The following is a 17,533-nucleotide window of genomic DNA, read 5'->3' on the forward strand; positions in this document are numbered from 1 at the left end:
ACAGAGACTGTCAAATTCAAGAAGTGTTTGAGGCATCTCGGCTATTTCTGACCTTGCCACCAGAGAGGCACGAATGCTCTTTACAAATGGCAAATTTTTGAGGGGAACATCACAGGTCACACAGTGCACCTCCACATGACTTCAAAAGAAGTTCTAAATTGTTACCTTCTCTAAAACTACAATTAGTGACTAATACATTTGTATATATAAATCTGTATTAGAGGCAGTTATGAAATAGTGATGGAAAAGAAGAACTTAAAATAAATTTGAATGCTCTGGTGAAGTCCAAATTTGATAGGACTAGAGGTAGATTAAAACTTCCTTATCAGTCTCAGCAATTAAATTATATCACAAAGAAGTGTTTTTTCTTCCAATAATGACCAAATAAATGAGAGATTAAGCCAAACATTGCTGCTCATTTTAACACATGGAAAACAGAGACAGGAGAAACGTTGCTATCAGCAATTAACTTATTAATTTACTTTTTGTAGATCCTACAGAAATGAACTTGGACTTATTATTTCCTTCTATACTGTTAACATTCATCCATAAACTTATTTTTACCAGAATATTTTATTGTACTACAGACCAGGTGACAAGACTGAGTGAACCATTTCAGGTATGTTTGTTTTGAAGACTTGGTAAATTCTTCTATCAGTTTCCTTATATTCAGAACAATGTTTTCTTACTTCTTTGTTGTTGTAAGTATTGAGAGGTTTCCTCCATTTCATTTTTAAGGCCCTATAATAGTGTTTTTCATAGCTCTATTAGGAGCTTTTTGTTTGGGCTTTTGTAGAACAGTATTTCTTGTATTTGAAATGTCAAATTCAGACATTGCCATTCAAATCCTTTTGTGACAAGTTTGGAAGTTCATGTCTTTAACCCTGAATTGTTCAAAGGTAGTAATGCTGAATAACACTGACCCATTCTTTCCCTGCTGTAATCAGCTGACTCTCCCATCACTGACTGGAGCTGATCCAAAATGGTCCAGACCAAGATCCATCCTATGGTGGCCAGATTTCCACCCCCTTATGTGTCTTTTAAACTGTTTTCATTCCTGATATGAACTGATTTATATCAAATATGTAGGCAATTTCCTGGAAGAATTACATTAAAAGTAATGAGTGTTATTAATATGATTTTGGATGTGAGATTCCTGCTACTTAGGAGGTTCCTTGACTTAATGATTAACTCTTTACCAGCTCCTGGAAAGTCCAGCAGAGCAAAAGTTAGATGAAATGAAGGGAAACAGTTACCTTCCACGTAACACAAAAGGAACTCTATCAAACTTCATGGAAATAGTTTTGTGGCACTCATCCTTAGAGTTATATTTGAATGACCCTTTGAAGTGGAAAAAGCCCACAGGATCTCATTCTCATAGCTTAATCAGGGAGGAAGAAAAAATAAAATAATAATAAAAAAAGAATCTTTCATCTTTAAAGCTTTGAGACATCCATGAAATCATTCACATTTTCCAAGCACTTCACCTCTACATTTCAAGAATGTAGAAAATATTTATTTATTTATTTTAAACACAGGAGTCAGGATGCACTGTTTCTCAGTACCCCTCTGTAAATATGAGGAACGTTTCTGCACCAAGTCTGAAACAGTATAGAGTTACGGAAAGCAAAGCATATGAGAATCCTGTTTCTATCGCTGTCATGTATTTCAATTTAACTGCAAATGGAGAAACACTAGGGAAAGACAATAAGAAGTAAAACAATGCCGGGAGCAAAACAGCTGCTGAATAAATATTTCAAAGGGAACAAGAGATAGAATGTTAATTGATAAATACCTGCCTGCTACTTTTATATACAGAATCAATTGTACTAAAAACTGTGATTAAAAAAATGAAAAGAAAAGAAAAAGAAAAAGAAAAAATGTTGTCTGAAAACTTTAGGATTTTGAAAGCAATAGAATTACCAAAGCTTAACTCAACTTTCAATCTCAGAGTCTAAAAAATAGAAGACATTAAAAAAAAAATCAAACACTATGATTCAACTTTAAACTACTTAGGTATCAACATGCAATTCTGTTTCCACTTACTAACATTGTAATTGTCAATATTTATTTGTCCAATGGAAAACTAGAGATGCACTAGTTAGTCTAAAATCCCAGTTAGTAATTCTGAATCATAATACTGTATGCCTGTGCCTGTGTGTACTATGAATACATCAATGCACAGCACACAGCACTCTTCATAGCAGTTCTCTACAGTTCAATAATCATGGATTTAATATTTAATAAACAATATTATACCCATAACAATATCACTTGCATACTCTGATGTTTTAATAACAGTAAGCACAATCAACAAGAGATATCAGGTTTGTTGGGACTTGTTTTTCATGTGTTTGTTTGTTTTTACCAGCCCAGCTGAGATAGTTGGCCAAAGTAAACAAGCTTTCAGTCACACAAGCCCTTTTTTATTACAAACTCTCTCTTCCCATACAAAATTGTGTGTTTGTTTTTTTATGTCACTAACGGATCTAAAGGGAAAGTGGCAAAGCTTTCAGAAATATATACAGAATTATGTACTTATGTATATAAATATAGATGTGTGTGTGTAGCTACATTTATGAGGAGGAAGATGTTAAAGACACAGAATAAACAGAACAGTACATATTCTGGCCGTGGAACAAGCTTCTATGATTTTGGCACACTACATATAAAAGCATCCATCCATCAGATATTATACAAAAGTCACACAGCTCAGTTTTGAATACAAATTCACATGTGTAAATCTTCCTAGTTTTAAAAGCAATACAACACAAACCACTTTATTGAATCATATTTTTAAGGCCCAGTGATGCATCCATGACCCACCAGGCTGTTCTGGCAAACAGAAATTGAAGTGAGTCTCTTGCCATTAGCTGGGATGTGTGGAGGACTCTAAGGATGCATGGAGGAATCCCAAAACAAGAAAGCTTGAAAATATTTTTTTACAAGGACAAAATCTTGTAAGCTCCCAATCACAAGCAGGACTGGAATTTGTGTATCTCCTGTCTGTGCAAAATGAAGATTTTAAGTGGCTAGAGTTCACACACTGCTCACTTATTTATTTGTTCTACAGACATCTAAACTTCCCCTCATGTCTTTTGGGAAACTGAATGTATTTTAAGGGGAAACCTCTCCAGCCCATCTGTCTATAAACAGGGAATCAAGCTCAGCAGAAAGTTAGATCTATATTCAAAACTAAAAGACCAAAAATGAAGACTTCACAATTTGTTGCTCTAACTCTCTGATCATTCAAACCTGTGACCAGGGGATCACAAACGTCTCCAAGGTCTCTTCATAAGCTTCTACTGCCATTCTTTCACTTTATTTTTCTTTACATTAAGAATGAAACAGAAAATAATAACATTCATAATGCAACAAAACAATTTTCAAACCTGAGTGCTTTAAATCTTCTTTTTCAATGTTTATTTGGACAACATATATAAAGCTCCTCTGTATTGAGAGTGCTGTAGTATGTGTTATTTCAGCATGCAGAAGAGGCAAAAACAATGCATGGTATAAAATTTACCTTATATTATTGCGTTCACACCAAGAATAAAGAAGAATCTTTACTGCAGATTTCACTGCCCTCCCTCAGAAGGCAGGGAAATATCAATTTACCAATCATTACCTCTACACTTTTGATAATATGCCCTCAATTCCACTGTTCCGAGTCCTCAAATTTAGCCTCTCCTTCTCAGCCCTGCTGTGCAACAGGCCAAGCTGTCCTGGCACCTAGAAGAAACTTTCCTCTAGAAGCTTGTGACAAACAGCTTTTTAAATAAAAATTGCTCCTAAAAAAATGAATATACTGCATATAAATTTGAAAGTGTACATAGTAAAGTATACATACTTTCACAGAATCACATAACTGTCTAGGTTGGAAGAGACCTCAAGATCATCGAGTCCAATCTCTGACCTAACACTAACAAGTCCTCCACTAAACCATATCACTAAGTTCTACATCTAAACATCTTTTAAAGACTTCCAGGGATGGTGACTCCACCACTTCCCTAGGCAGCCCATTCCAATGCCTCACAACCCTCTCAGTAAAGAAGTTCTTCTTAATATTCAACCTAAAACACCCCTGGTGCAACTTTAGCCCATTCCCCCTTGTCCTGTCACCAGTCACGTGGGAGAACAGACCAACCCCCACCTCTCTGCAGCCTTCTTTAATGTACTTATAAAGAGCGATAAGGTTGCCCCTGAGCCTCCTTTTCTCCAGGCTGAACAAACCCAGCTTCCTCAGCTGCTCCTTGCAGGACTTGTTCTCCAGACCCCTCACCAGCTTTCCTTTGTGTGGATACTTTCCATGTATGTAAAGAACAAAAAAGCTATATAACCATTAGTCCTTCAGAGTCATTGTCTTCATTCACTGGTTTTGAACAAACCACCCTTAAATACTGAGCTGCCTTTCTATTCTAACATGAGGAAGCTTTTAATGATTAATTATATTTTTGATAAAGCAGTGATATAATTTTAATTACTTCTCCAATAATGGTCTCACCATTAATTCTTATGAGGTAATGTACAACATGGTTTCTTGCCTGGTCCTTGCTTCATCTCCTACTTGTTCATCCTAAAAGCTTCTTTTGATTGAATTAGGAAAAAAAGAAAAAAAAATCGAGCAGGCAAATCCGTATATACAGCTAATAACATACACACAATCTGACTTCCTCCTCAGCACATTGCTTACATACACAAGTGAGATAAAAAATACTGCTAAGATGAAAAACATTTTTCATCTTAAGTTTCCTATCCATTTCCATTTCCTATCACATGAAACTTTCTACAAATATGTTCCTTTTGAGATATGTATTTGCAATTTGAATGCTAGCAATTCTAGCCAAAGTGGGAACTTTGAAGGAGATGTTAAGCTCAATCAGTTCAATCATTAAAGTTATGCAAATGTAAAAACATATTCCTTCTTTTTAAACATTGCTCCATTTTACTAGTGATTGTAAGATTCAAGAAGTGAGGATGGCATATGAATGTCAAAAACTTGACAGCACCATAGGGTGGAATCCAGTCCCAGCTGTGGTCAATAGCAGAGCACACGGTATTTCAGTAGGAACATGATTTCACTTTCAATCTTCACAGAGCAGCTGAGAACTGAGTCAAGGTTAAAAGGGAAGCTGTTGAGATTACATGGCTGTAGGAGCAGGCAGCAAATTTTCAGCACATGTTAGTTAAGTAACATCTGAAGCACAATGCACTAGACCAAAAGAGTGATAGTAAGAGAGGCTTGTACTGCACATCATATGAAGTCATTGCCACCTATATCATGATGCTATTTGCTGTCTTGTGGAAAGAAAGCAATCATATTCCTTGTCACAAGACCACAGTGGTGCAGCAATGTTCCTCCAAGAGGCAAGGCTTTTCTTTTAGGGTTGTGCTGCTCATTCTTCAGCAACTACCTGTATCTATTAATTTCAAATATATGAAGAGTAAATCATATAAACAGTGAGGATCCCTACTCCCTGCTACCTTGCTCAGGATGGGCTGGAAGCTATGCCCCAAAGAGTCAACAGACATGCTCTACCCAGAGCAGTTGCAGTGGTGGAAGAGAGGTTTCCTTCTCCACAAGTTTCCATTCCTTTATCTACTGAAGCAAACTGATGTTTAATTAGATGTTATTTTCTTCATTATAAGCATAAAGATAAGGAAAATCACAATTTAACGAAATATATTTCTTTTGTGCTGTCATAGTCATTATTACGGTAGGATCTTGGTTTAGCAGTTACCTTTGAAAGTGAGCTGTGCTACTTGCCACTGGCTCCTTTCAAAACAAAACAAAACAAAAAATCAAACACTAATCAAAACAAAACAAGTAAATAGAACTCAGAGTCAACTGGTTCTTACTGATCTATTGAATTTAAGAGATTATTTTTATTAGTTCTGTGAAGTTTGCCATGTAGTCAAGCAAATCAGATAAAAGTCAGAGTTACTCTATGAGCCCCACTTCGACATCCATACACATTGTGAATTACTTGTTAGCTCACAGGAGGCCATCCTCACCATTTTTAGAAAGGAACAAGGGACTTTGATTGCTTAGTTTTAAATGTAATGTAAAATCCTCATCTTTCAGAGAATCTTGAGAAATGTTAAGAGGATACATCCATGGCCAAAGTGGCTAAAAATCAAAACCAAACAGAAAGATAGTTAGATAATAAAACATTATTTCAAAAAATAAATCAATAAATAGAAAGAAAGAAAGATTCAAGCTGAGAGCAGGAGGGAGTACATTCCCTTCTTTCTTCCAAATTTATGAAGGTCAATTTTCATGTTCAACTAATGTATAATATACTGGGGCATAAAGGGTTTGCATTTTTATTCTAATTTGTTTTTCTTTCAAGTTCAGAATCACCAGCAAAGAAAATTACTCTAATTGCAATTCTCTGCATACAAATAGTGATTACAGCTTAGTGGATTGTTAGGACAGCACACCACACAACTTATTAGATCAAATTGAGTGACGCCTACACCAAAGCATTTTTTTCAATGTAGATAAATCGAGCTAAGCTCACTCAGAAAAGCTAAATATTTATGACCAAAAAAATTATGAGTGTCAAACCTACTAGGCACCAGTTCTGTGATTCCTGATTCAGAACTATGAAATAATCATAGGAAAAAGCAGTCACAATGTGAGATGACATTAAAAACCAAGAGCAGCAAAATCAATTTTAATTAGTTCCCAAAGAATGAATATGTAGAGACCTAAAACCTTTCTCCAATATATTAATATAGCTTATTTTTTATTTGGTTAGCTTTAAGGAATTCATCAAATGGATGTTGAGTGACTGGAAAGGTGCACATGAAAGCACTGAAATAACTGAATCACATATAAAGATGTTTCTATATATGTTTCTATATTCCCCACATTTTTTTTTTTCCCTAACATATTCTGTCACAGAGCTAAGTACAAATATAAATATCTGGAGGACAGAACAACTCTCTAAGGTTGTACATTTAGAATGAAGTATTTAAACATGTTATTTATGATCAAATTAAAGTTGGCCATAGAAAAAAAAAAAGGCCACTCCATGTACAATTTTTAAATTGTACTTTTAAACTGTTAATTAGATTCTACTTACAGATGGATTTCACAGATATGTAGTATCATAGCAGAAATTAGCTGAGTTCTGAGTGACATTTGAATCCAAGTGTCTTTTATTTATTTATTTTTCTTCTAAAGCTAAATTACATGGTATGATTTTTCCTAGATGAACAGAAAGCAAATTTAGCTAGTTGTGGAATCTTAGGGTTATGCATTTTTATTTTCTCTCCTCTAAAGTTCAAATTTCTAGCTTTTAATAAAAACTATATTCTGTTGTTATGTCAGTGATGAGATGATAATGAATTAGGTCAGGCATGGGCAGCTATGTCTGAGTGAGTGAGACAATAGGAGTCGGGTTCTCTCTTCCACCTCTTTGGAATTTCTTGTAGTCTGTAAACGAGTTTCTTTGGCCTCAAATATTTTCTAGTTTGTAGACTGCAGAAATTATATCCAGAGCTTTATTCATAATTCATAATTTTATTTCATAATTCCTGCCAGTAGTAAAAGACTCTAGCTTTAAGTGAGATGCTGCTGAAAAGCAGCGTGAATGCTTTCCAACAGCCAAACCTCTCTGAGAGAAGGGCTCTATTTCACCACACAGCTGCTACTTGGGGCTCATATCATCCACTCATATCACATGTCCAGCTCAAGGCCAGTGAGCCTGCACAGTTAGCATTTTGGTATCTGAACAACTGCTGGAAAACTTGGGTTTACGATAACATTACATGATGCATAGTGTGTTTTAAGGAAAGGCAGAAGTAAGTCTATGGAGCTGGCATCTTTTTGTATGGGTAATGGATTTAAAAATACATATATTGTAACATTCTCTCACCATCTTGTATATAAAATGGTGTTTCTTTCTTACAAAAATGTTGGTGTTGGAACTGTAATATCTAGTCAACCATATCTCAGCCTTCAGTGGGCACGGAGTTAAATCAATATTTCTGCAGTGTTTTTATGATGTACTAACCCTAAAAGCAGTATTGTTGATAAATACTCTAAGCAATGCTAATAAAACAAAAGAGAACTGAAACTGCAGCATGCTGAGGATGAGAATAACTTGTATGATAAATAACTTGTAAAATAGTACTTCTTTGGTTTACAAATTTGGTTCAACTGACTTTTTCTTTAAAGAAAAGTAAATATGTAAAGTAATCAGGATTCAGAGGGATCATCCTTACCAAAGCTCACAGGTTCACTATTGTTGTCCACATGGAAGCCAAGCACTGCAGCCTACAGTTACAGCAAACCAAGATCCCCTAAGCTAGCAGAGGACTGTTTTAACTATTTGCAGGGGACTAGCATTCAGCAGAAAACAAAAACAAAAGGAAGAAAATCTAGTGATACAAGAATACTCTGAAAGACAGGAACTGTCTCAGAGATGTCGAATTGACCTCTCAGCTCCCACAGTAGACTAATAGCACTAATACCATTAAATACATATATATATATATATATGTATATAAAATAGGAAAAGAAAAAAAAAAGGCAGGACGAGAAGTTGGTGACAGATTTCATTTGAGTTTCCTAATTTCTTACAGTTTTCATTTGGCACTGTGTTGCTAACTTTATCGTTAATAATGCTTATTATTATTATTATTTAATTTTATCTTTACTCATACTGAAAAATCTCTAATAAGGGCAATAAACAGCAGATGTTTATTTGGTAACAAAGCAGCCAAATAATACGACTGTATAAACTCTTTTTTCTACATTCCAACAAAAGTTTGGAAAGCATAGATTAGATGCTTTTCTCACTAACCTGCAAAATCGTCTTGGGAACTGGTGGGACATGGAAAAGTCTGTCCTAGTGAATATGATTTAAGGAGCTGTGATGGGCTTCACATCAGAAAACTCCTCCACAGACACATGCAATGTTTCTGCAGTGCTGTTTGTACAGAACTTCCAGGGCTGGGCAGTGACTAGAATTTAACATGGAAACAGTTTTTTTGATTTCATTGTAATTGGTCCCAGGTTTAAAATTAAACTCAAGCTTATGTGCTTAATTTACCTAATTACCTTGCTGTATGAGGTCGCTGTACTTAAAATGTTAGCATATCATCCCAACAGGCTGTAAACTATAGTTTAAAACAATGCATAAATGTAAAAGTATCGATGTACATTCTGCCACTGTGGGACATTGCATAATTTACACATCCATTATACAACCACAAGCACATAGATCCATATCATCCTGAACAGCTGTATCCAAGCTGTCTAGATTTTAGCCAACACCATCCATTTATTCTTAAACCATTTGTGACAGCATTGTTTCAACACACTAAGCCGACATGTTTGTCAGAACAATCTTAAAAGTGACCTAATTGTGCCTGGTGTAGGGCAACACAAAATTCTACTTGCAACCTTTTATCCCCTCAGAAAAGTAGAATTTTGCCTTGTAATAATAATCACAGCATCCAAGTTAAATGCTCTTTTAATAATCTGGAAAACCTTGTTACCCATCATCAGATACACCAAAGCAGAACCTCAATACTCCCACAGCAGCCAGGGCAAGGCCCCAGTGCAGGGAGGCAACAGCTCATGAAGCCCCTATCCACCACTGCCACTCCAATGCAACTGGCCCACAAGTGAGCTGGGGGCAGAGCAATGCTATGGTCTGTTCAGCCTATTAACACTCCCTCCAGTTGTCAGAGATTTGGCCAGGGTCACAGACCAAAATACAGAGGGAACACACAACATTTGGGTTCATGAATGTGTCATTGTATGTGACTACGCACTCGGCAGCGACTAATGGGGCTTCCCTGTTTGACTCTTCAATGAAGTGTAAGTTTCCAATATATGACGCCAAATAAAATTCTTCTGTCTCTCTGTGTGCTGTCTCAGGGTGCTCCAGGACTAGCAGTGCCCTGCAGTTGCCCTGGCTCCATCACTTCTGAGCTTTTACTTTGCAATTCTTCCTTTCCAGGCAACCTCATTCACATGGCCAGGGCTGACACACAAACAAACCCATGGCTTGGTGCCTATTATGGGACTTAGCCCACTGGCAGAAACACTGCAAATGTCAGTTTAAAGCTCAGCTCTCTGCTAGCTTACGTTTCCTATGTGAAAACCCTTCATGTCTCCAAGACCCAGGCGCATAACAGAAAGAGCAAAATTCTTCACTGGTCCTTTTTGATTTTCTTAGTACAGGTCACGAAGCCCTGAAGTGAAACTGTTTTACACATACACCTTCCCACAGTCAGTTGTCTTTCATGGCCAGACCTTCAGGCTTTTCTATATCTTAAACAATTATTTACTGAAACAGTATTAGAAGCTTTTGTAAGACAGAGGCCATTCGCCAGTCACCAACATTAGTGTGAGTCAGGATAGCATTACTGCAGTCAGTGAAGGGCACTAATGTATTTTGTAAGATTCTTAGACACATTTCTTTCCCAGTTTTATAGAAAACTTAGGCTCATGAAGTGGGGTTTTCTCTTTTCCTCTACACTTGCTGTAACTCTTCTCAGGATTATAGTAAGTCTTAGCTCGGAGTTTGGAAACCTCATAAATGCTATTATTGTTTTATCATAGAAAGGACAGCAATAGCCTAAATCCCTATATAAATTTCTGTTTCAGAATAATGAGATATAAGATAGTGTACATAATTTCAATGTAATTTCAGCAGGGCAGGATCCATCCTTAAACATGCTTCTAGTCACTTCTGCTTTGATGACATGCTTCTGCTTTGATGACATGATTATTGTTTAAATGTAGAAGAAAGCAAGAGAGTTTTTATACAGCGTGGGTGTTTTCACCTGCTGTATGGAAAAAGAAAAAAAAATAAAAGCCCACAGCTTGAAGTACATCCGAGTAGTAACGGTAATTAGGTATTGGCATATCATGCAAAGAGAAAAGAGCTTGAAAAAATGATAGAGCTTAATAAAGTTTTAGCATCCTAAAGCTACACTGGAAGTTTTTAAAGGGAAATGCAAATTCAGAATAGGGAACACGTATGATTCTTAGAAAGGATAATCAATAATAGAGGAATTAAGGAAAATTTATCCTGTTAGAGTTTGTGTCCTACAGAATACGATCACACATATATACATAACCAGATAGCTTTCTACAAATACAAATTGCCTTATCACACATGGCACCTTCCTTTAGAAATTACTATAAATACTAATTCCTGCCAAGTATACACATGCAGTACTAGCATCTACCAGGAAATTTGCACTCAACAGAAATGAGAATCCCTAAAGAACAGTCTTTTCTGAATCCATTTAAGATCCCAGAACATTCTGAACCTTTTTTTTTTTTCCCATTGAAACAGATTTTTTACAATTCTAAAAGTTTTAAAAGCAGTTTTTCATAAGTTTTATAACCAATGCTTCCAAAATATACTGTAATTGTATGTGTGGTGAAAAGAATGAATAAAGCACCTCAGACAAAACATACCTAAATCCTTAGCAGATTACAGTAAACACAGGTATTTGTTTTCTGAGATGAACTGAAAATTCAAATGAAGGAAGAATCAGGGTAAAACACATTGGGGTACTCATATTCACACAGAAATCTACAAATCTGAGGAAGATATTTATAACAGTTCGTACCAGCTGAAACCCATGACCATTTGAGCCAACAGCAAACACTCTCAGGATCAGCTGAGCAGAACTCATATCAGGTGCAGTGGCAGGCAGCAGGCTTTCCCTTGCTTCTTAAAGCCAGCTGCTCTGAACTCCCTCACCTGCAGCCACAGAGGTATTTGGGGAGTCTGGAATTTCCGGCCTGTTTGTTTCTCGGATCTAGTACAGTCTACCCAACAGGCTTGTCCTACAAGTCTAAATGGGCCCAGCAGTAAATGTTAAGATTTGAGCATTTGCTTCTTATTGGAAAGAAACCAACTTTTTGAAAGCTTCCTTAAAATGGAATTGCTCTCCTCTACCCAAAATGAAATTCTGGGTGAAATCTTACAGAGAAATATTGAATTGTATCTCCAGAAGCCAATTTTTTATTCATTAGTTTTTTTCCAGCTCTTATTTTTTTTCCCTTGTTCAACAAAAACAATTTCCAGATTAGGATGTTATCTAAGAATATTTCTCTCATATACCGACAAAATTGCTTGCCACTCTCTTTGATGTTTCTCAGTACAAAGATACAAGGAGTCAGCAAAACAAATGAGTTTGCATTCTGCAGCTGAATTATCTTAAAATAACATAGATGGAATATTAGATCTAAAGCCATATTTTTAGCTAAAACACAGTTGAGATGCAGTGTCACCCAATGTATTTAGAGAAGACACATGCAGTAATAAACATTTATCAATTAAGTACGATCATTTAAAATATATATATTTTTCCTTTAACAGGAATGAATGTAGTATTATATTCTGATATTTGGCATCACATTAATGCATCATTTGACTAGCACTCAAAGTATTCCTGTGAAAGGATATCTCTGTGAAAACTTATAGTTTCCTGGGCACGCGTGTAATTGCTCCAGAGGGAAACAATGCCAGTTCTGTCAGAGAGAGCAGAGATATTGTAGGAATTGTGAAATTCTACCTCCAGAGCACAGGTATGAATTTCCATATATTTGCAGTTTTCAGAGGGAACGTGCAATGTTTTCAGGGTAAAATGACTATTTCCAACAGCAAAATCCCCTGATTTAATGAAGAATTTGAAGCAGGACCAAAAACATTTACCTTTATCACAAAATATGACTGTAATGTTTCTCTTAGTACTGAGAGGTTTCATTATTTTTGACAGATTGCATATCTGAACTTAAAAAATAGCAAAAATATCTTATTTAAATAGGAATTTGAAAAGCCTGGAAGGATGCAGGTTTTAAAACTAAGAAAGGCAAGGATTTGGCTACAGTTCTCTGGAATAGCACATATTTACAATTCTCAGCTCTGGTCTTCCTTTGATGTCCCATACAGACACATCACTGAGGTGCTGCACAAAACTTTCTGGAAGGATGAATGTACATGCACCCCTGCAACAATCTGATCAAGGAATAGCTTGCGAATATAAATAAGGGAAGCAGTAGCCCCTTGTCACAGGCTTTAAAAGACTAAAAAAACCATTGGGAACAACTCTTCACTAAGACTTTCCTCATCAAAAAAACATTACCATCACAGTTCTATGAAGAACAGAAAAACAGATCTAAAAGATCTAGCAAGTGTTGGAGCCTTTGGAGCCTCTTATGGAAAAATAATGGACTTGGTATGGCTTTAAATTTCTGGTAAACAGGATGCAGATCTTGGGAATTATTCCTATTTTTTTTTTTAAAAAAAAAAAAAAAAAAAAAAAAGCTTAAGGAGAGAATCAGTCAAGGAGGGGTCATGGGAAGGAACAGCTGCTTCTTGGGAAGCCTATTGACACTAGTAAGGAAAGTGCCACTTTTCCACAGGAAATATACCATGGACTAGTTGAAGGGCTGCTGTTTTTTAACCTTAACAACAGTAAGAAGCCACCACAAGCTAGTCAATGTTTACTGAAGCATTTAATGTTTAAGAAGATGAAAATGTGAATTCCTTTTCTCTTAAAAGTTTCATACTTCAGAGTAAGAAGTCTTTGACAGTAGTTTCTAAACTGATAAAGCACAGAAATTCAAATCATATTCAGAACTGCTTCTTGAAGGCTGATTTTCATGCTTTCCTAACCAATGGGGAATAGAGAAAGGGAAACAGCAGCCAGGCAAGGCTGGAGAGCGTGGGTGGTCAGGGTGCAAAATGTCAGATAACAATGGAACTTACCCAATTTAGTTGGCTCTTTTATGTAGCCATGGCCACACTTCGAATGCTCCCCAGAAACAGAGTTTAATTCATCTCAGTAAAGCCAAAAGAGTTAATTATGGAATAAATGATAGAGGCCCACTTCATGTTTTTACATGGTATACATTTCTAGATGCACACATACTTAGGGCAAATATAATTCATTAGTTTATGGGTGGATATTTCTTTTATAGGAGCTCTAATTATGGATTATACTCCCAAGGTAGTAGGTTTTGCATACACACTCATTGCATACCTATGTATAGATGGCTGTTTAACTTGCATTAAAATCTAGAACCATCAGCAGATACATTTCCATCACTCTATGATTCAGGAGTTCCTGTTTATTATGAATCTATATACACTCAAACAGTTCCCCAGGGAAAGATTAAAATTTTTGAGAAAGCCCTGAAAATCTCCTAGTCAAGAGTTGATCAAATGAGTACTCATTTTGCCAGCAACATGGGGCTTACAGTCATACAGGTTCAGTCACCTCCAGCTGCCCTTATCAGCTTCTCTGACATGTGGCTTTTACCACCTCTCTGCTCATGTGTAAAGGAGAAAAAGTATTCCTACAATGTGAACATCCCTTGAAACTGCGGATCTGTAGCACATTTGTTGATAATGACTGACAAGTCTCTGGACAAGCCGTTCAAAGCTGCCTTCTCCTGTATTCAGAAACTGCACACACGTGCGCATTGCTGCTGTAATCCTTCCAGACTGGCCACTGCTTTAAATGGGTGCCCGCACACTGCCGTGCTGAGTCCTGTGAGGCCTTCTAGTGCTCACACCACCTCCATGGCACAGTGAAGACACATGTCCACAGTTCTGCCTTTTTCACTTCTTGTCCTCATTTCCTCAGGGTACTCCCCTGTTAGGCCGCCTGCTGCCTCCCTGAATATCTGTCTTGTTTTCACATGTATACTCGCCTTGCCTTTAAAATGTCAGCGACTGAAAAATCACCCCTCAGATAGTATTAGATAAGCTGCACAGAACTGCAGTGACAAGAAGGGGGAGATGTCAGAGACTGTGGGGACACAGGGGAGAGATCAGGTCATGTAGGTGGCACTGGGGAGACCCCTGGTGTCATTACAGGCCCCAGAGGCTTAAGGGTCCCTGTGCAAACATGCAGTAAAGATTAGCTTTACCCTGGCTTTTGACCTACTATGCTAAAGCTCCAGTTTTCAGGCTTTGCTTCACCAGCATGACATTAAAAACAATTTTTAAATGACAGCAGAGGTTCTTAGTTAATCGTATACTTCCAGCAGCATTAGAAATAAATGCTATATAGACTCGTGATAAAATTCAATGACTGGAAGAAACTACTAAAAGATCCTAGACAGCCAAGGGAAAGAACAAGACTGAATTTCAGTTGAAGAGAAGTCACTGGGGATTTCAGAGAAAGTTTTATCAGGTATCATGGTGCTGACTAAAATATATATTATTTATTTTATGGTACTAACGTGTGCTAATGCATTCTTCATTTGCACAGTAAAAGACATTTTATAATCTTCCCTGAAGATTATAGTTCAAATAGAAGTTTAAATACAAAATGCATGGAAGATAGGATATACATTATTCTCATTGGAAATCAGCTGAACCACAGGACATGGACAACTAAACGTCTTGTCCAGGCAGACACCTCTCCAATACATACCCTATTGATAAAGACTTAAATGAAGAAAAAAACTTCCAGCATTCACAAGGCTTTCACGTGTGCCTACATCGCCTCCTTCCTTGTCATTCACTTTACTTTTACTTTTGTGCCATATGATCTGGACCTCCCATTGCAAAGCTAATGCTTGAGAGAAGTATTCTGAAATCCCACGTCAGAGTGGGAAGAATACTTTGAAAGCATCAAAACACATTCTTGTATTCTGTTGCAATAATAAATCAGTATCACATTTTGCAGGTACCATCTTTTCTTTCAAGTGTTACCAGTTACTATAAGTTCACAGTTTGCTGTGATTTTAAAACAGAAGCAAGTGTGTCAAAACTACAAGGGGAAAAAACAAACAAACAAACAAAAAACTTTGTGCAAGCAAGGTGAATCGAAAGAACTAATAAAATGTGACAGCTGTAGAAAAGGACCACTTTGTGCATCACATTGACAATGGCAACAAGCTTCAAAAACTTGTTGTTAGCTGGCAGCATTTGTTTTGTTCTGTCAATTTAGTAGGAGATAAACCAAAAAGGTGGAAGGAAACTCTCAACATTATATAAGTGTCTATTTCCGCAAGTTCACGATAGTATTTTGATAATGTTTTAAATAAATCTCTCCAGAATATGTCTGCCAATGTCTTAATAAAGCTAAATAGAAATTAATTTCTAACTTTCTATTTGAGTATTCATTTCTTCAAATTAAGACCAGGTCTAGGCCTGGTCTTTTTTTGCTCAATTTTAATTCCTGCTGAACACATCTAATACGATTATGCTTTCCCAGAAAATATACTAGTATGTTTAACACTGGTCAAATATAGGATACGGAGATAAATATTGATTGTATTTTGTTTAAGTAGAATATTTCATGACAGGATGATGAAATAATTATTACTTTACTTTCAGCAAAAGTTTGCTGAAAACTTTTTTTTTTTTTTCTGAAAAAAGTATAGCTTTATCTGAAAATGTAGACATTTTCTCTAAAATATGTTTAAACACTTTCTAAGTGATGGTATCTTCAAAAACTGAACTACTATAACATTATAGTAAGCATTGATAACTCTCGAAAGAGAGAGAACACATTCTTGGTACTACAAAGTACTCTGTACTAACCTTGAAACATGTAAGCTTTAACAAAGGCACAAAAAAAATGTTCTATTTTGAATTCAAATGATTTTACTTTGTTTTCTGTTTGGCCACTGACTGCAAAAAAAAGAAATGTTGAACTTAATCAGTTTTCAATACTAAAGGTCTGAATTGATTCATATGATTCTCTTTGAACGAAGAAAAGACTTTTAAAAGTCTTTGTGAGAAGCAAAATCTGCCCATTCCAATCCTTGAGGGAAAAAAATCCAGAATGTGAGCAGGAAAGAAGCATCAGAAACTGAAAAATTAGCAAATTTGATTTATTACTGTGTGCCTGAAAAATGAAATTCAAAGTAGGAAGAGCATTCTTTTGAATTTCCTTCTCTCCTCCTGCTCCCCCCTCCACCATTAAAATTTGAGGTGCAGCTATGCTCCCACCTCATGTCTTCAAAAGTAACCTGCTGTGCTTGCACACACAGGTACATTAGTTGATTAAACAAGATGTGCAGTAACAGTACCTCTGATCAGAACAGGCTCCTGCCGTCTTGAGAACAGCTTTTCAGAACTTAAAAGCATGTAGAGAATGTATTGGATACAGTGCAACAGTGTTTAAGATTAATACGTATATATGATAGATTTATTACATGCCTTAAAAGCTTATTTACTTATAGTATGATGTCTAGTATATATATATAACATATTACTTCCCTATTAAAATCAATAGGAACACAGTTTTGAAAAGCATGTTTTAGAAGAGACAGGTTGTTCCATGAATATTTGGAGCATATCCTTGAACAACAGCATGGCATCATGCACAGACTACAAGTCTAACATTTCTAAGCCTTTCTGCAGAAGTGTATTTTTTTTTTTTTAAGGATGAGCCCTACAATGCGTTTGATGTTTGCATGATTCTAGGACAAGAGTGCATTAAACAGTCTATTTTTTCCCTCAGGGACATCACTGCAAGGACTGTAGAGCTGTGGTAGCAAAAAGTACTTTGTTAAATACAAGTGCCA

The 17,533-nt window shown here is 36.3% G+C and overlaps 1 long non-coding RNA gene across 5 annotated transcripts in view; it reads right to left on the bottom strand.

Annotated features, from left to right (window-relative positions):
• LOC137859226 (uncharacterized) overlaps positions 1-17,533 on the bottom strand; it is a 159,297-nt gene that overhangs the window by 4,627 nt on the left and 137,137 nt on the right. The window lies entirely within an intron of this gene.

Source organism: Anas acuta, chromosome 7, assembly GCF_963932015.1.
Source record: "Anas acuta chromosome 7, bAnaAcu1.1, whole genome shotgun sequence".
In the NCBI taxonomy this organism is placed as follows: domain Eukaryota; kingdom Metazoa; phylum Chordata; class Aves; order Anseriformes; family Anatidae; genus Anas; species Anas acuta.